The 21254-nt window shown below is 38.7% G+C and overlaps 1 protein-coding gene and 1 non-coding gene across 2 annotated transcripts in view; both read right to left on the bottom strand.

Annotated features, from left to right (window-relative positions):
- LOC125234834 (protein prickle-like) overlaps positions 1 to 21254 on the bottom strand; it is a 264305-nt gene that overhangs the window by 36201 nt on the left and 206850 nt on the right. The gene's annotated exons all lie outside the window — the stretch shown is intronic.
- Positions 11881 to 11955, bottom strand: Trnag-acc. The gene has a single exon. It is a non-coding gene; the product is annotated as a tRNA-Gly (tRNA).

Consider the following 21254-nt stretch of genomic DNA (forward strand, 5'->3'; position numbering starts at 1 on the left):
ACATGATGCTGAAATCGTTTATATTGTAGAAAAGTGACGGTGTGAGGTATTTAAACAGATCTTCTTAAAGTGTCCCTAAGACTATTTCTGCCAAATTCTTCAATAATGTTAAGGTAAGTAGAAATAAACTTTCATAGAAATGCAATGGATCATACTTTAGCCCTGAAACTCCGAGGAAAAGTTCCAACTTTAAAACTCAACATTTCAGAGACATTGTCATCAATCACGTACTTTCTTTGTTAAGTCGTTCTAAGCTGAGGTGGGCCAAGATTCAAACTGCCCTTACATTCAAGTAACTACATCTCAATAAAACTGTGGAGTACAACAAAACAATGCTTCAACTGTTGTAAAACTGGCCCAAGTGTCACAGACACGTATGGGGTTTGGAGCTGTATTCATTTTTAGATAGAGGTGTAAGTTGTGTGGTGTTGAGTGTGGATAGGTTGTTCGGTGGTGTTTGGGATAGTGGACCCCCGAGTAGAACGGGTTGGTCCGTGTGGGAACGGTCGGCGTGAAATCGGTGCGTCTGCGCCGGTTGGTGTTTATGTGGGACGAGACGACGACGTAGCGATATGGAATATTTAAGCTATACATTGGGTTCTAACAGCGGCTATCTTAGCCCTTAGCTCCTCCTTTTCCGCTCCAATACTACAATAGCCAACCCCTTAGAAAAATGATGCCCTTTAACTTAAAAGTCTTAAAACGTTACGGCTCTTAGTAATCTTGTGGCGTAGGCAAAATAACCATTCCTATAAATATAATATGTCTGTTACAAATATCAAAAAACAGCAATTTGAGAGCCCAAGAACAGCCAGAACTCACGACTAACCAAAACAACCACATTATTTCCAATCCATATTGGAAATATCGTTGACTATAAATGACGCGTAAACTTTTTTTGTCTATTGCGGGGACACTATTGAGACGTAATAACGTATTTTACGGATTTAAATCATATAAAACGACCCAGACGCCGCCTATATGTTTGTTTTATGGGAAACCATTAAGAACAATAGAAACAACAGTTATACTCGTATTGTAGTTATTATAAAAGAGAAAAATATTACTGGCTTTCTTTTCTGCATTGAATTCTGCATAACTTTTCACATTTTACGACTGCATTGTCACGCAAAGATGTTACATATTTTATTTACCTATATATGTAGTTTAAAACTACCGATACCTAGTTACATTCATACAAAAAATTATAGTTCAATATTTGTTTCATTTAGTTTTTTCCGTACCTACTTACAATACGAGTATACATATACAACTTAATTACACTCGTTGTTCGACAGAAATAAACTTGCATCTTTCTCTTTTGGTCAACACGTATCTACAAATTTCATTGATTAGACACAATAAAAGAAGTACAGTACAAATGAATGGTATTTAAGCATTTAATTTTAGTCTATTATAACCTTATATTTATATTCAGACACGTCTGGAGTTATAACAACATTGGTAACGGCTAGTTCGTCATCGAAAAGCGCGTGTAGCAACCATAGGTTCCCGTCGAAGGTAACTGGACCAAAATGTCATTGTCCAGCTAAATCGGCGCGTGTATCACCGAGCCATGAGTTGACAACCAACGGGTCACTAGTCCAACTTTATCTATTAGCTGTCCAAGTTGCAGAATCGCAAAATTTACAGAAAGTTTTTAGGAAGTGTTATCCTCATCCTCCTTGCGTTATCCCGGCATTTTCCACGGCTCATGGGAGCCTGGGGTCCGCTTTGACAACTGATCCCGAGATTTGGCGTAGGTACTAGTTTTACGAAAGCGACTGCCATCTGACCTTCTTTGTAGAAAGTGTTATAATAAGCGAAAACCACTTACGTCAGAAAATAAGCTATACATACGACAGGGTGTCAAAAATTAACTACTTGTTTAATTTGGTGGTGGTTTTTCATATTTATTTGTTATAGTATAACGGGCTAAAAGTAGCACTGATTGACTGACACGTTAATATCTATTCGCAGATAAGCATAGTAATTTTCTAGATTTTGATGGTCTTGTTTAACATTGACATATCCGATCCGATAATTCTTACACGACTTCCTAAAACCTGTGATTTATAGTTTTTGACATGCATATCATTGAAGATCGATTAAGATAGTAAGTTAATCAAGATCAATCGAAATAAGTTTCGAAAAACTCATGGTACGAGCCGGGGTTCGAACCCGCGACCTCCGGATCGTAAGTCGCACGCTCTTACCGCTAGGCCACCAGCGCTTGTTTTGTGTTTTGTTTGTTTGTTGTGAGTTTATGACTGTATCGAAATAAGTATCTTTTCCTTAAATGATGTGACTTGGTTAGTATGGCCCCTCTTCAACATCATGCAACTTTGGAATCTTGGGATACTGGACCAAACCGAAATGACAACATCCAGGTAAGTTTATCGACACAAATCGATCTGTGAGTTACGGGGACGAAAGTCGGAGCTAGACATCTTTATCTAGCTGTCCAGGGGTAGGGGTCCCTGGGAAATGAAAATAAAGCCAATACAATTCGGAAAACAAAGATTTTTAATTAAAAGTTAGTTTACTGTTGCATATGATAATGTGAAATTACCAAAATATACGGTAAGTATCAATACTATCTATGTATCCATACTAATAACACGGAGCGACGAATTGACGTGTTTTTTTAAGTGGAGATAGTTGAAGGCTAAAAGCTAGTAGAGCTATAAGTATTAATTAATGATGAGTTATTCAAATCAGCAATTCTGAAGTGAGACTTTCTTTGATCCTTATTAGGTTTTTCAAAAGAAAGTCAAGCAAAAATTGGTTGGTCTGTTAGAGAGATGATAATAGAACGAACGTAAGTGAATGATAAGATGATAGGTGACAGAGATGATGAGAGAAGAAGACACACTACATCGAAACAAATATCGGGCCACCGAATGAAGAAGAACGGAAACCCCAGGCGCGCGAGTTCGACTCGCACTTGCCCAGTTTTTTCAACAGACCTAACGCCGGCTCAGTTCATAATTAAAAGCTCCATCGCCTCCCGTTTTTTACGCGCCTACTAATTGATTGGTTTTCATTCGATTTTGTTCTCTTATCGCTTGTTTCCAAACTGGATTTTGTTTGGGAACTTTTTTGGTTACGTTCATAGTTTGATTAGTTTGCGTGGAGTCTCGGTTGTTTTTGTTGAAATGGAGTATTTGGGAAAGCATTGCGCTACCTGCTACGAATAATAACTACATATTAGAAGTATCGTATTGACAATTCGACAATAATGTATCGATAATTCGATAAAATCAAATATTGTAATGAAATGCAAAGAGTTTGACATACATGTCTTTTGATTTTTTTAGGGTTGCTTTCTAAGTATTTGTTATCTAAGTTTAGGTTACTTTAATTAACAATTTATTGGGTGATATTGATATTGAAATGGTTAGCTTTTATTTACGGATAAGACAATATTCAATGATATTCTTTTTTATGGAATTAGTAACATATTCGTAGTTAATTTGATTTGTGTTTCATGTCACATCTCTAGATTTAGAATTCTGCACTACTTAGAGTTTCTATTTGATCTAATGGTTGACTGGTAGAGCATGCCTTAAGGCATTAAATCCGCCATTTGTACAGTTTTGTGTCATGCAATAAAAGTTTAAATAAATAAATATTCAATGATACTATTTTAATAAGTTTCAATCCTGCACAGTCTTTTTATTTCGCCTCTGGAAGCCCAATAAAAAGCTAACCTAAGCTTAACAAGGAAAACTTCGCAATCAAGCCCATACAAGATAAAAAGAGTGAGTAAATCAGGATTATTGAAGTAAATGATTAGGGTATCGCCCGCGGCGGTAGGCGGTGCGCTGTTAAAATTCCTTGCATGCTCACACTCTTAAGGAGATGTTTACCTATTTACTGGGTTCGATTTTATGATGATCAGTGCATACCTAATGTTCAGATTCAGATTTCATTACCTTTACGTAGACTACAGTAGTGTCGCGATATTACTGCTTGGGCCAGTTTTACAACATTTAAAGCATTGTTTTGTTGTATTCCACATTGCTGCGAAAATTGCAAAACTCCGGTCAGAATCATCGGTGTCAATATTTAACTGCTGTAATTAGATTTTCGAACGAATTTCCCTTTCGAATGCCAGTAACTTAGCATGTCTCTTTGCAGTTACTCTATAGTAAAAACTTGAGGTTCGGGTGGTCAAGTGACTTAAACACCATGCGCAAATTCAGAGGCCCTTAGTCCATCCTAGTCTTGGAAGCTAGAGACATTGGTCATTCTTTCTTTTCTATTATATCTATTAAAAATTCACTCATCTAGTTGTGTCCCTATTAAGCACTGGCATATAATTTGTATGGTGGGGTTTCTATTTGAACAATAAAATTAATTTCCAAAAATAATTTGTTTGTCGATGTGTTGAAACTTAAGTTTGTTATTTCATATGAAGGGGATATTCAAATGAGTTTCAACTCAGCCTTAAGTCGGGCAGTGGGCGTGCCAAATACCCGAGATTCGTTTGTAATATATTCCAACTTTGTTTTTTGTCTAAAACGATGGCCGGGTTACATTCGGGTCTACACCACTAATAAGGCTCACTGTACGGGCTTGAAATAATTATCGTGTTTTAGTACTTTTATTTGTATTTTTGTAATCAAAAATATAAATACATTCTGAACTTAACTTTTGGCTAATATTGAAGAATTTTTAAATTAATTTTAAGAAACAGACTGCGAACTACGTCTTTAACCGCAAATTGAAGATAATGAAAAATATTTCTAATATAATGTAATTTTTTCCTATATGCCAATGAAATAAATCAACTGATTAAAGAATGATATTCATGAGAACCTAACCTAATTTAACCTAGAATGATGACACAAGGAGGTACGGGGAAGGACGATCTAAATGATAAAACCCAAGACGATGATGACGACGATGAAATTAACAATACGTTTAAGAAGAAATCTAACTTAAATAATTTAGAGGTTTCATCGTTTCGAGGGGAAAGCAAACGCAAAAACAATGAAATAAATAAAATAAAGACATTAGTGATTTTCTCATTTCATATGATGATTAAAATAAGTAGAAAAGGCTTGGTCGACATTTAGTAATACATTATCAGCTAAGCAAATAATGATGGTTTTAGTTTTAGGTGGACCGTGGGAACCTCTATCTTATCGGAGTCAACACTTAAATGTTTCATGCTCAGTCAATATTGACTGTACATTCAAAGTAATCGTACTCAATTGTTTTAGACGATTATTCAAGTGTTGCTAGTAACTGTTGGAGTAAAGGCAAATCTAGGCAGTGGCTACTAGTGACCCTCCCCAAATGTGTACAGGTAGTTCCGCTAATCCACACTAAAGTTTAACATATTATACATCAAAACAATCCTCAAGAATCTCTTTATAGATAGATGAAATAAAAACTGATTGCAGTTGAGTTTATGGTGAATATTATACAGACAGATGCTGCAAAGGACTTGATTTTATAAAGAGTAACACCAAAACTTTAGTATTATATACCGTACAATTAAGAATGAATGTGCCTTCTAATTTCTGGTTGAGGTTGAAGATTGGTCCACAAATATAAGGAAATAGAGAAGGGCATTGCATTTTCAAATTAAAGAAAATATTTTCTACATAACTCAAACATATCTATTTAAATATCATATCTTCTGGCGCGCTCTGTTTAAATGAAAGTCTAAAGCAAAAATTTCGAAAAATTGGACCTTTCGACAGCTAGGTCTGCAAGTTTTTTCCATCTTTTGATCCCGTGTGTGAGGAATGCGCGCGCGCAGGGATTACGCTGCTTTGTGCCGCCGGCCGATATTTGCCACTTTTGTACTGATTGAGGGTTTGACTGTTTGATGTTCCGACAGCTGGAGAGGTTTTATTGGGTTTCTATGAATTTAAATTTATTAGACGTTTAAGAAAATGTAGATCATAATATTTTGCATTAGTTGCATATGGCCTTACCGTGCTAAGTACTAGCGCTTTAATAGACCTAATAGAAATTGCACACATTTTGGGGAACCTTGCAGAACCAGTCTAGCTAGACTGACTATGTGATAAAATACCTGATAGTTTTTAAATATGTATGTATAATTGATTGCTTCCGCTTGGTTTCAGATATACATATGTAATATTGGAGAAAATCGACCCAGCGTGTTTGACTTATGCTTCGACTTCACTACTAACTTACTAAGCTACCTACGAGGCTACGACGTTAGGGTCGTTAGGTTTGTTTTTAGTAAAAACAATCAATGCGTGCTTGCACTTTCTATATTTTCCTAACGCTGCTCTTATATAAAATAAATTATATCGTTAATTTTGTCCTTTTGTTGTATATAAATTGATTGAAATAAAACTATGGAAACGGATTAAATCGCGTATAATGAATTTAAAATACATCCCGACGTTTCGAACTCTTTACAGCGTTCGTGGTCAACGGGTGACTGAGGAAAAATTAAAATGTGCAAAAGCTACCCACTTACAAGAAATATTAACGAACCATGACCACAAATAATATAGATTTCTAAGGCAGGTTCACACACTATTAATAAAGCCAGTTATACAATATTCAAAAAATTTACCATTACTCTGTTAAAAAATAATTAACCAATTAATCTACACAAAATTGACAAAGAAACAAACTGCAAATGTCCAACACCATACAACACAAATGCCTCACAGCCTTCGTCGTGCTTGTTCCATTATCACGTGTACTACTGGATCCCAAGCCGGTGGTAAAGTAAAGCCATCCTCTCTATTAAAGTTTGGATATTTCTTGATCTCAATGGCCTCTCGCAACATTCTGGGTATATATCGCTTCTCCTTAGCGAGAACCAGAGGCTTGTCAAACTTTATAGCATGATTGACTTTATCCATGACATGTTCAGAGACTGCAGACCTATGCCGACGGTGCTTGACATCCGCTATGTGTTCCTTCACCCGTGTGGAAATGCTTCGTTTCGTCTGTCCCACATATGACAGCCCGCACTCACAGTCTAGCCTGTACACTCCCGCGCTTTGTAGAGGAGTTTGACATTTCACAGGCCTCAGGAATTGGGACATCTTCTTCATAGGCTTGAAATAAGTTTTAATAGAAGCCCGTTTCAGAGAGCCCAAAGGATATGTGACGACCAACATTTGACCGCGGAGCTTCGACATGCCAGGCAGGCGCTGTTGACGAACGAGCTCAAGATACCGCGTGTCAAGCAGAAGGCCCGTTTGAAGATCCCTACAGTCGAGCGCCGGCCTGCAATTCTCCCCTTTGTTAGAGGGGTCACAGATAGGATCAGCCACATCTTGAAACGGGCTTCTATTAAAACTTATTTCAAGCCTATGAAGAAGATGTCCCAATTCCTGAGGCCTGTGAAATGTCAAACTCCTCTACAAAGCGCGGGAGTGTACAGGCTAGACTGTGAGTGCGGGCTGTCATATGTGGGACAGACGAAACGAAGCATTTCCACACGGGTGAAGGAACACATAGCGGATGTCAAGCACCGTCGGCAAAGGTCTGCAGTCTCTGAACATGTCATGGATAAAGTCAATCATGCTATAAAGTTTGACAAGCCTCTGGTTCTCGCTAAGGAGAAGCGATATATACCCAGAATGTTGCGAGAGGCCATTGAGATCAAGAAATATCCAAACTTTAATAGAGAGGATGGCTTTACTTTACCACCGGCTTGGGATCCAGTAGTACATCTGATAATGGAACAAGCACGACGAAGGCTGTGAGGCATTTGTGTTGTATGGTGTTGGACATTTGCAGTTTGTTTCTTTGTCAATTTTGTGTAGATTAATTGGTTAATTATTTTTTAACAGAGTAATGGTAAATTTTTTGAATATTGTATAACTGGCTTTATTAATAGTGTGTGAACCTGCCTTAGAAATCTATATTATTTGTGGTCATGGTTCGTTAATATTTCTTGTAAGTGGGTAGCTTTTGCACATTTTAATTTTTCCTCAGTCACCCGTTGACCACGAACGCTGTAAAGAGTTCGAAACGTCGGGATGTATTTTAAATTCATTATACGCGATTTAATCCGTTTCCATAGTTTTATTTCATGAGTAACTATCGCAGTAACCGAAGACAATATTATATAAATTGATTGTTCAAACATTCCCTTCCCATTCTGCATTTAAATAGTCGATCACTACCGATGACGTAATTCACACTTAATTTATTACAAAATAAGGAGCCTATAACAATAAAGTATAAACAACACAAACATTAATTTCAACATGTCGCCATTGAACTCCTAAGACGAGACGGAACCCAAACTAGCCCTACAATGCCCTATTATTCATAAATAACATCAAATAAAAAAACCTCAGACACAATCGCAGGCGCATGTAGATAAACCATTATACAAACACAATGCTATCCTCCTCTCTTTCACTCAGCATAAATTCAATGGCATTTTTTATCCCCATTTCATTCGAATTACTTTATAATGTCGTTATGGCTTTGTATCTTTGTAAGTTTCGATTTCTAGAGGTTTTCGCGTCACGTTTTTTCTTCGTCGATTTTGTCGCTAGAATGTCTTCTATTATGATGTTTAGTGGAATCACGGCTGAGGCCGCTGAGGACACGTTTCGGGTCCGTATTAACATGATCATAAATGGAGTGACGAGCCTTATGAATGCTCGAGATGACTACTAAACTGACGCTTGTACTCTTGATGTCAATCATTTTGAATGTGTCGTTGAATATGTTATATTCACTCCTAAAGAAACAATAGGTTTTGTCATTTAAAGTTGAAAATTGTTACAACAAAAATTATAGTTCAAGCTTTTTGTAAAGTTTGAAGAATACTTATTTTTCACAGGTTTGCAAATTACTTTGTAAAATTATACCTTTTATTGAACAAAATTATAAATAAAAACAATAATACTAATCATAATTTAAACCTTAATCTAAAAACAAATACCTAACTAAACTAAAAATATTAAAAACTAGGTGAACTCCTTAGGCATGGTGCCGTGTAGACACTGGCAGCATTTCCTCGCTGAATCGCTAGGCTTATTCTTTGGGCGAGGAAGCTGCCAGCCCTACGGTCACCGCTGACCTCTGATAGTTTTTTGGATAGTTCCTTAAATAAATTTAAGGCGTTCGGACCCCACGGGCCAAGGGTCTCAACGCCAAAAGGTACGAAATTGTATTCGGCGCCAAGACCCTTGTATTTCGTTTTCTTTAATTTTTCGGCCGCTTCAGCCGCTGCGCCGACCTTAAAAGATGTGCCGTGGCGATGAGACGGGGCTAGGGTGTCTACACATGTGGCGTCCCACACCAGTACCCGTCCCAGCTTCCACGGAATTAGTGTCATTCCGTCCGGTCTCTTACCATCATCTCTTAAAATACCGGGGGGCTCGAGAAGAGCAGGCACATTGACACTGGCAAGAGACCGGCGGAGGATATCATTGACAGCGGCGTGTCTGGAGAAACGGCCTGCGCTCCTTTGGCAGGAAAGCCCGTGGTGTCCGAAGGCGTTTTGTAAAATACATACATAAAAATCGGCACGTCTGTGACTCTTTTCTGTGCAAACAAAAAGTTGCTTAAATATTTCTTCATTCGCAAAAGCTTGAAAGCTAAACTAATTATGAATAACAACCGCAATCAGCTAACAAACAATGTCGTACTACGACGATATCATATATCACAATAAAGTAAATAACATACCAAAGAAATAACAATCAAGCGACAGTTAACCTTATGCTTAAGGGTATAACGTTGACGTAGGTCTGATTATCATATAAATTATTGGAATAATAGCATTTGCCCGCGGCTTCACTCGCGGTAAATTCGAAAATTACGGAAAGCCTCATACAGACTTCCACCACCCATTTTAGGGAAGTGGGGGTTTAGAAAGAGACAAAAAGTAGCCTATGTCACTCTCCATCCCTTCAATTATCTTCACTTAAAAATCAATTCGTTGCTCCGTTCTGCCGTGAAAGACGGACAAACAAACAGACACACACTTTCCCATTTATAATATTAAGTATGGATAATAACTTATTTTTCAACAGATGATTAGACTGCCGGCATAGCGACGGGTAGCCTTCACCTTGGAGTAGGTAACTGACACGTCTGGTGAGGTAGGACCTTACTAAAACCTTTGACACATTCGACTTTCGCTTAACAATACAATACACTGCTGCTTTTATAAGCAGTAGTGTTAGAAGAGTACTAGTTGAAGTAGCAATGGATATTAAAGCAATCGATGTATGCTTCACGATGTAATTTAAATACGGTTTGGTGGTGAAGGCGTGGGGTGGCTCAGGGTAGTGTTATGAGCCCAGTACTCTACGTGACCTCTACAAGGGCGTCTTTTCGGTTATAATACTTATAATCCCTATTTACTCGAATGTGTAAGTGCCTAATTGAATAACCATTCAATTCAAATTGTTGCTAAGGGGAATTGGCTCAAAAGTCATGATTGTATTGAATATAATATATATGATTAATTAACATGCGCATGACCCAGTTTTTTTATAGAGTGAAAATGTTTGCCTTCTGTATTGCTATGTAGTAATATTAAGGAATATATTATTTAATCACTTCTCAACAAGTTATCAATCATCATCATCATCCTCCTTGCGTTATCCCGGAATTTGCCACGGCTCATACGAGCTGGGATCCGCTGTGACAACTTATCCCAAGATTTGGCGTAGGTACTAGTTTTACGAAAGCGCCTGCCATCTGACTTTCCAACCGAAAGGGTGACAATAAGTGATGAATAAGAGTTCTAATAAAAGCTAATTACGGGAGGGTGTTTTTTCATTGAATAAGCTCCACTTAACATAATCGCGTCGCCCGCGAAAGAGACGCGACGCGGCGCGACGAAACTGCCATAAAAAATCTATAAAACATTCGGTTCCGATTAATAAAAACTTTGATCCATCAAAATTATAGTTTTACCGTTTACTGCTGTAGTAAAATTTGGTGTATTTTTATTTCATCCGACAGATTTTCAAGGAGCTATTGGATTTGAGGGATACTTGGTTATTATTTCTCAGTTTCTGAGCTTTGTACAGTCATTGGCATACAGAAGTGATGAATGATATCTGTAGGTACCTTGTCGCTTTTAATCGTTTGACAATTTCGTATGACATTTCAAACAAGACGTTAATACGACAAGGTACAGAAATCATCATTTATTTATGCCGGTGACTGTACTAGAAGCTTGAAAAATTATCTTCAAAGTAGAGGTAGGTATGTACGTATTTTTTTATACCACATCGGTGGCAAACAGGTATACGGTCCGACTGATAGAAAGCGATCACCGTAACCTATAGACGCCTGCAACTCCGGGGGTGTCACATGCGCGTTGCCTTAGAAACGTACACTCCTTTTTTGAAGTACCCCATACGGTAGTTCGTAGCTGATTGTTTTGCTATCATAATAACACCATTACGTGCATGAAGAATAGAGTGCATGAGTATTAACCATTAAGGGCTATTTGTTGCCTTGAATGTTAAATAAATTAAATTTTAAATGCCCAAAAAATTCAATACTCTAAAAGCCAAAAATTGCCAAGAATGTTATGAAGTTAACAAGTACCTGGCCTGATTTAGACGGCGTGCAAATCGCATGCCGTTTTGGTTACATTGCGGGCTGTTGAGGTTAGTCACCATTTTGCACAGCCATCAAATACCGCATTATAATAAAACTCGTATGCGAGTTCTCGTACCGTTGAAATGGCCCTGAATCGCGGAGGTGGCAAGAACGCAGACCACCCAACTGCCGGGCGCAATACCTACATGTGTACCGTAATTCAAATCTTCCAGAAAAGAGCGCAAAACCCATCCTAAAGGCCGGCAACGCACCTCCAACACTTTTGGTGCTTCGGGTGTTTTGTTTTTGTGCTTAACTAGAATAAAATTAGTGGAAAAATACTGCCTTGGGTGAGATTTGAACTCACTGCCACTGGATTGGTACTCCAGCGCTCTGCCAGCTGAGCCACCAAGAGACTAACCAAGCCAGCGAAATTTTATATTCTAAGCTGTCGATTTTAGACTACTCTGTCTAAAAGTTAAACGTTATGTAAGCGCATAAATGCATAACGTATTAAATAAATAGAATATAAATACAAATATTGGGGGACACCTTACACAGATCAACCTAGCCCCAAACTAAGCAAAGCTTGTAATATGAGTGCTAGGCGACAATATACATACTTATATAGATATATACATACTTATATACATATTAAACATCCATGACTCAGGAACAAATAAATATCTGTGTTCATCACACAAATACACGCCTTTACCGGGATTCGAACCCAGGACCGCGGCTTAGTAGGCAGGGTCACTACCGACTACGCCAGACCAGTCGTCAACATTGTAAGTTGTAAGGGTGAAGTCACATCTATCAAAGCCGCATTCGTGTATGAGAAATCGCTCGTTAGTACGAATATAATAAAAAAATAATAAATAAATATTGGGGACATCTTACACAGATCAACTTAGCCCCAAACTAAGCAAAGCTTGTACTATGGGTGCTAAGCGACGATATACATACTTAAATAGATAAACACATACTTATATACATAGAAAACATCCATGAATCAAGAACAAATATCTGTGCTCATGACACAAATAAATGCCCTTACCGGGATTCGAACCCAGGACCGCGGCTTAGCAGGCAGGATCACTACCGACTGAGCCAGACCGGTCGTCAACGTACGCATGCTTTCAGCTTTCCGATGCGTAAGCGTATTCATACTAAAGCGATTTCCCATACTCGTACTATCAGCTGCAAAAGTGCATGGAGAAATTATGAATGAATCTATATACAGAGTGGGGCCTGTAACAAAGGCGAAGAATTGAACTCTAGGCTATTCTCCTTATACTGATCAACATTTGTTCGGCGACTTTTAAAAATAACTTGTAATTTGATTTTTATCACCCTTGAAAGTTTTTTCTAAGAGGTAATGTATTGCGAATTCTGTTAAGTCTAAAGTGTGACAGACAACGTCAATGACAACAATAATGGCGTACATTGAAGCTAATATTTATTTTGTATGAAAAATTACAAATTTAAAGACATCATAATTTTTAAAAGTCACTGAACAAATGTTGATCAGTCAAAATCAAAATCAAAATCAAAATAATTTATTCAGCAAATAGGCCACAGGGGCACTTTTACACGTCACATGTACATAGGTATTTAAAAAAATATTTAAAATTGAGTTGAAATTACAATTGATACTATTATATACTAATTCTAAGTTCTAACTAAAGTTAACTCTATACAATTAATTAGAGATGTAGAAGGTCTCTAAATGTCGAATTACAACCAAGAACTACACTAAATTTTAATATAAAAAGTACAAATACAAAAAAAAAAAAAAAAAGTCTAAAATTACTTTAGAGGTGCAAATGACTCTAAATGTCACAACTAAAAATAAAATGTATATCTACTTAATCTAATTCTCCTTAGAGATGTATATGGTCTCCATGAGTCAAAATCATATATTTAAAATATTCACTAAAAGAAAGGAAACAAACGACAACCGAACAAAGTGTCCTAATTTAATAAAAATTAGAATTAAAGTTACTAAGTTATAACAGCCCCAGTAAGCTTAAACAGACCGGTCTTCACAGACGGCACCCGTTCACGAGTATGACGCGTATCTCAGCCATCGCCTCCCTCAACCTTTATTCGGGAAGGTGGCGACCCGATCAACGACGCCACCGCAGCAAAGACTTTTAAGTGTGCATGACATGTTCAAGCTGCCAGGCTAAATTAAATATTCAAATAATAAAACATAGCTGTAAGACACTATATTCTGTGCTATCTAATTCTCCTTAGAGATGTATATGGTCTCCATGAGTCAAAATCATATATTTAAAATATTCACTAAAAGAAAGGAAACAAACGACAACCGAACAAAGTGTCCTAATTTAATAAAAATTAGAATTAAAGTTACTAAGTTATAACAGCCCCAGTAAGCTTAAACAGACCGGTCTTCACAGACGGCACCCGTTCACGAGTATGACGCGTATCTCAGCCATCGCCTCCCTCAACCTTTATTCGGGAAGGTGGCGACCCGATCAACGACGCCACCGCAGCAAAGACTTTTAAGTGTGCATGACATGTTCAAGCTGCCAGGCTAAATTAAATATTCAAATAATAAAACATAGCTGTAAGACACTATATTCTGTGCTCGTATGTTACAAAGGAAGGAAATATAGATTTATACAATAAAATTAAAGTAAGATAAACATTAAACATTAAACACATAATCTTGGAGATGTATAAGGTCTCCAAGTGTCCACAACTAAACTTAAATAAAAACAATATAATCAGACGAGAATATGTTCTCATACGTCAATTGAACACTAGTATGCTTAATTACACAATGCAGAGAAAATGAAAAAATATATACGACTTCATTCATCTATTGACAAGCAACCACCTTAAAGGCATCCCTATCATCTATAAAATCCTTCACAGTGTAGTACGCCTTACATAACAACAAACGCTTAATGCGTGCCTTAAATTTGTCAAATGGCAAATCCACTATATCGGTTGGTACTTTGTTATAAAAACGTGTACAGTTCCCGACGAAAGACGTACCAACCTTACGGAGACGGTGGGCGGTCACAGCAAGTTTATGTTTGTTCCTTGTGTTATAGTTATGGATGTCACTGTTAAGCTTGAATTCGTGGATATTTTTCCGAACATACATAATATTTTCGTATATGTATTGAGAGGCAACGGTAAGAATGTTCACCTCTTTGAATTTTTCTCTTAAAGATGCTCGACCGCCCAATCCGTAGATTGAACTGACTGCTCGTTTTTGCAGCACAAAAATAGCCTGAATGTCTGCAGCTTTTCCCCATAACAGGATCCCATATGACATAACACTGTGGAAGTAGCTAAAGTATACCAGCCTGGCCGTCTCTACGTTTGTTAGTTGTCTGATTCGCCTTACTGCGTAAGCTGCAGAACTAAGTTTGCCAGCTAAAGTGGCTATATGTGCATGCCATTGCAGTTTTGAATCCAAAGTGACTCCAAGGAAGACCGTTCGATCTTCAAATTCCAGCGTTTCACCTTTCATTTGGATCTTACTGTTATTTACCTGCTTAACGTTCGGAAGCGCAAATCTGATGCACTTGGTTTTCTTGGCGTTTAGAAGTAAGTTATTCGCCGTAAACCAGTCTGTTATGCTAGACAGTGCATCGTTGATGTTATCGAAGCTGCTTTCCTTTCTGTCAACTTTGAATATAAGAGAAGTGTCGTCAGCAAATAACACTATATCATGTTTATCTTGCACTAGTTTCGGTAGATCATTAATGTATACTAAGAACAGGAAGGGACCGAGAATTGAACCTTGAGGCACTCCAAGTGCTACCGGTGAACCTGCTGATTGAGTCCCATTGATAACAACTCGCTGAGTTCTGTCGGAAAGGTACGATGAAACAAGGTCAAGGGCAGCAGCTTTAACCCCATAGTGGCTCAATTTTCTCTTTAAATTCTCGTGATCAACGCAATCAAAGGCCTTTGATAGATCACAGAAAATTCCAACAGCATCTTGAGCTCTTTCCCAGGCGTCAAAGATGTGTTTTAGAAGTACCACACCGGCATCAGTAGTTGAACGACCTCTGGTAAAACCAAATTGATTATTGTCAAGCAATTTATTTCTGTTAAAGTGAGACAACAGTTGATTAAGAATAAGCTTCTCAAAGACCTTACTTAGCGCTGGTAATATTGAAATAGGTCTAAAGTTGGTCGGGTCTGATTTCGTTCCTGATTTAAACAGCGGGATAATTTTGCTGTGTTTCATAATATCAGGAAAAATGCCAGTTTCAATACATCTGTTGAAAATCTCAGCTAAATAGGGTGCGATTGATTCTACTATTGAGTGTAATACTTTAACTGACAAGCCCCATAGATCTTCAGTTTTCTTTAAATTTAAAGATCTGAACGTTTTAATAACTATGGTCGGAGTAACATAAGAAAATGTGAATATTTCTGAACATTCTTCTACATTAGCTTGCAGCATTTCTTCAGCGACAATTGGCGATGAGTTAAGAGACTTTGTTGTCTCTGCCGGTATATTCGAGAAAAATCGCTCGAAGTGATCTGCCACTTCACGGTCGGAACTTACTAAAGTATCAGCAACTCGTAGGTTGTAGTGCCGTTCTTTTATTTTACGCTTTCCTGTTTCACTGCTGATCACTTGCCATGTAGTTTTAACTTTATCGCTGGAATTTAAGATCTTTTTGGATAAATAATCAGCTTTAGCGGCGACACACATCCTTTTAAAAGATTTCGAGAAATTCTTTACGTACTCTATAAATTCCGGCCTTTTATCAGTTGTTCGCAGATCATACAAATCATAGAGCCGGCGTCTCTTATCGTGAATATCCGGCGTAGCCCAGTCGCTAAATTTAACCTTGACCTTGCCCTGCATCTTCTTGGGGATGAAGCAGGCATCAAATTCCTTTTTTATACAGTTAAACAACTCAGAACTCAGACAGTCAGGGTTCTCTCGGTTACATGAAAGAAAAGGTAAGTTGTTCCTAATATTACGATTGAATGACTGTAAGCGCCTTTCGGAAATCAGTCTGCACACAGTGTCTTGTGGAATATCCTCTATCTTCCCGCCAAAAGAGGCTTTTAGTCCACAGTGGTCAGAACTCAAGGTGTTTATTACAGATTTACTAATCGCAATATCGTTACTGAAGATGTTGTCTATACATGTTGCACTGGTTGCCGTGATTCTAGTTGGTTCACAAAATAAATTTACTAAATTAAAAGATTTAAAGGTATTTAGTAACCTTCCACACAAAGGCGAATTTTCTAGCAAATTAATATTAAAATCGCCACATACAACTATAGTTTTCTGACTTCTAAAAACACGACTAAGGACTTCATCTATAACCGATTCAAATACATTATAGTCCGCCGATGGGGGCCTGTACACGCATACAACAATAAATCGTTCCAACTCGACACAAGAAAGTTCTATAACGCGTTCTACAGACAAGTCAACAATGTCTCTACGCTCTTTACTTTTTATACTATGTTTAACCATTATCAATGACCCGCCGCGAATGCAGGATCTTCTGAAGAAATAACTAACTATACTATGATTATTGTAATTAAACATAAATTCATGCCCTTTAAGCCAGTGCTCGGTTATACAGAGAATGTCAATATTCGAGGACTGTAAAAACAAATCTATTTCGAGTTCCTTGCTGGCAAAGCCTTGAATATTCTGGTGAACTAAATTTAATAATTCGGTTTCACTAAGCATACTAGCATCAATACGAGCAGAGCCGGCCGGTGCAGACGTTGTCGTAGCGGTTAGTTTAAATACAAATCACCAGGCGACTCCGTCTCGGAACCCACGCTACCGAGACATAAAGAGCTACGCGAAGTAAAACTACTAGACGCCGCCCTAGATACGACGGAGTCCTCAATATTATATGCTAACAGGTTAGCACAATCCACTAGACATCTTTTCGGTAGGTAGGTTCTGTTACAGGGCATTACAAAATCATATATAAATTTATTCGTATCAAAATACGAAATCGTACTACTATATACTGAGAGATTGTACAACAAAGAATTATAATGGTAAACTCTCTTATTCACCTTTCTCGACCTTCTGTATGGGAGCGCACACATAATTATTTTCCCTACCTCTCCCCGATCGAGCGCCGACAGAGTAGCGGACAAATTTAAAATATCGCGTTTAGTACAGTCTAAACTGTTCCCTACAAAAACTATAAGCGTCGAATCGCGGTCAAACTCGCCTGCAGAGATGCACTCGTCCAAACTCGCGACGGTGGCCCCCGGGTGACAGTGGTTGATGACGCGCCGGTGGAGGCGCTCCGCCAGCAGCGCGCCCAGCCCGGCGCCCGCCTCGTCGCTGTACAGCACGGCGCGGGCGCGGGCGGCGCGCGGCGGCGGCGGGGAGCACGCCGCGGCGGCGGCCGGGGGCGGCGGGGAGGATGGCGGCGCGAGGCGGGGCGACGGCGGCGAGACGAGGGGTGGCGGCGCCGGAGCGGGCGAGACATAGGTCAGCAGCGCCAGAGCCAGCGTAGCTAGGCTGGGCGGCGACGAGGCCGGCGAGACGAGGGCCGGCGGCGATGGAGCCGGCCCGGCGATGGACGGTCGCGATGGAACCCGCTCGACGACGCCCGGCGGTGACGATGGCGGTTGAGCCGGTACTGGCGCAGGATCCCCGAAGCTCGAGACGGGGTGAAGGTCTCGGCTGGGCTCGAGCGCGGGGCTCGGGCGCGACGCGAACAGCGCTCGCAGCGCGGGCGATCCCGGCGCGGCTAGGACGGCACGCAGCGCGGGCGAACTCGGCGCGGCGGGGCGCGTCGGTCAGTATAAGGAGAATAGCCTACAGTTCAATTCTTCGCCTTTGTTACAGGCCCCACTCTGTATACAGGGTGTAAACCTAATACGGGCGAACCTCTTAACGGTGGTGAGTATAGGACATAAAAAATGGAATTAGATAACTTTTACTTAAAATTGAAATATTTTTTTTATCCATACAAAATAATTCGGCCAGCAACGTAATGCAAACACACTCGCGTTAACCGCTCGTTGACAGTTGTCATTGATTGTCATCGCAACCACGTTTACAGTTCATTGCTGCTGGGATTTTTTTCAAAAATTCATTATGGGGTGAAAATTAAAAGTAATTCAAAAACACCTCTTAATTAATGATAACAATATTGAATTATATGCCTGGTTTCATTTATCGCCCTTATTAGGTTTACGCGCTGTATAAAAGGCAAAGTCCTGACTGACTGAGTGACTTAAATCAACGCACAGCCCAAACCGCTGGTGATAGAGGTTCCAAATTTGGCAAGTAGTTTCCTTCTAAGGTCTAGGGGCGCACTAATTCATTCATAAATTCGCACTTTTGCAGCTGATAGTACATAACATGCGGCTCGATGCTGATAGATGTGACTTCACCCTAAAACCTCAAAAAACAATGGCAGAGGCTCTAGTGACGTTTTTATTTATTTTAATAAGTTGCATTGGGGTAATTTCGAAGTACAGAAATGCTCGGGTAATTTATGTATGTATGTATGTAAACACTTTATTTATTGTACATAAGACAAGTTAGGACATAGAAATACAGTAGGTATAGTTATGGTGTACAAAGGCGAATTTAGAAAGGGAATCTTGATATGATGGAAATAAAGGTGATTTTTATGTGACTTTCGAAATTAGACGGCTTTCGAAATTACCCCAATGCACGTTACTAACTTTTCTTTTCGCTGGCGTTCAATTCGAAATTTGCGGGATCACAAAATCATGTCGTCGTTGATCCGTTTTGCCGTGAAAGACGGACAAACAAACAGACACACACACGTTCCCATTTTATAATATTATACTAACTTTTGACCGCGGCTTCGCTCACGAAAAATTCGAAATTTGCGGGATCCTCCATATAAACTTGCACCCCCCCTCCATTTCAGGGAAGTGGGGCGTTAAAAAGAGACAAAAAGTAGCCTATGTCACTCTTTATCTCTCACACTATCTCTACTTACAAAATCGTGTCAAGTCGTTGATCCGTTTTGCCGTGAAAGACGGACAAACAGTCACACACACTTTCCCATCTTATAATATTACTAGCTTTTGCCCGCGGCTACGCTCGCGTCAAATTCTAAAATTGCGGAATGATCCATACAGACTTCCACCCCTCATGTTAGAAAAGATACAAAAAGTAGCCTATGTCACTGTCCACCCCTTCAACTATCTCCACTTAAAAAACCGGCCAAGAGCGGCGTGTCGGGCCACGCTCAGTGTAGGGTTCCGTAGTTTTCCGTATTTTTCTCAAAAACTACTGAATCTATCAAGTTCAAAACAATTTTCCTAGAAAGTCTTTATAAAGTTCTACTTTTGTGATTTTTTTCATATTTTTTAAACAAATGGTTCAAAAGTTAGAGGGGGGGGACACACTTTTTTTTCCTTTAGGAGCGATTATTTCCGAAAATATAAACATTATCAAAAAACAATATTAGTAAACCCTTATTCATTTTTAAATACCTATCCAACAATATATCACACGTTGGGGTTGGAATGAAAAAAAATAAAACATTTACCATAAACTAATAAAACTAATAAAACATTTTTTTCCATTTTTTATTTTTGCACTTTGTTGGCGTGATTGATATACATATTGGTACCAAATTTCAGCTTTCTAGTGCTAACGGTTACTGAGATTATCCGCGGACGGACGGACGGACGGACGGACGGACAGACAGACATGGCGAAACTATAAGGGTTCCTAGTTGACTACGGAACCCTAAAAATCACTTCAATTCGTCGCTCCGTTTTGCCGTGAAAGACGGACAACACAAACAGACACACACACTTTCCCATTTATAATATTAGTATGGATATATACTTAGTACGGATTGGCTGAAGATGACGGCTTCCTAATCTGTTTGAGCCTGCCTAGAGATCCCGGGTACGGTAAACTTCCTTAGGTCGTATTCTAATTTATCGCCACTAGTTAATATTTCAGTACATATTATGCTTATTTATCGCTCTAGTGCGAGAAGTGGTGCTTTATGTTTTTATGTCGAAGTTTTAAAAGGACATTATTGGCTATGGACTAATAAACCATAACCTTACGGACTAAATAAAAAACGTAGTCCGATACACGCACTAAGAGGAAATTCGTATCTCGTGTCGATTAAGACTTCTACATAATTATGTACGAGTATTACAGAATACGGTTTATAGTACTTAGTATAAAACCTGAAATGCGAACCTATCAAACTTTTCGTTCATCGTGTTGGCAGTTGACAGACAGTGCTTGTCAGGTATTTGTAAATAACAGAAAAATGTTAGCATAATATCGGTGAATGTGTTGTGTTGTGTTTAAATTTGATAAATTTCTGTGTTTATGAGTAAAAATTATGAATAAATCAATACGCAAAAAAGAGACAAATTCTGACGCCTTGGACCAGAGAGTTGATCATTTAATAGCCAAATATTCCAATGTTTGTGAATCTTATGATAAAAATGTCCACCCTGAAATGCGTAACTTCACAAATGATTCGGAAAAGAAAACACTAGCTTCATTCACGAAAATATCACAGAGAAGGGATATTACTTTTCACACTTATCCATTAAAAGGCAACCACTACTTTTATAAGATCCAACATTTTAGCGATTCTGGTGACGAACAACTTGATACTCGACTAAAATGTCTGCATTTTGATTGTAGTAGTTGTAAATCTAATACGGAAAGCGATTCGACTTTACCGGTAGCATATCCT

The sequence above is a fragment of the Leguminivora glycinivorella genome, chromosome 16 (assembly GCF_023078275.1).
Source record: "Leguminivora glycinivorella isolate SPB_JAAS2020 chromosome 16, LegGlyc_1.1, whole genome shotgun sequence".
Lineage (NCBI taxonomy): Eukaryota > Metazoa > Arthropoda > Insecta > Lepidoptera > Tortricidae > Leguminivora > Leguminivora glycinivorella.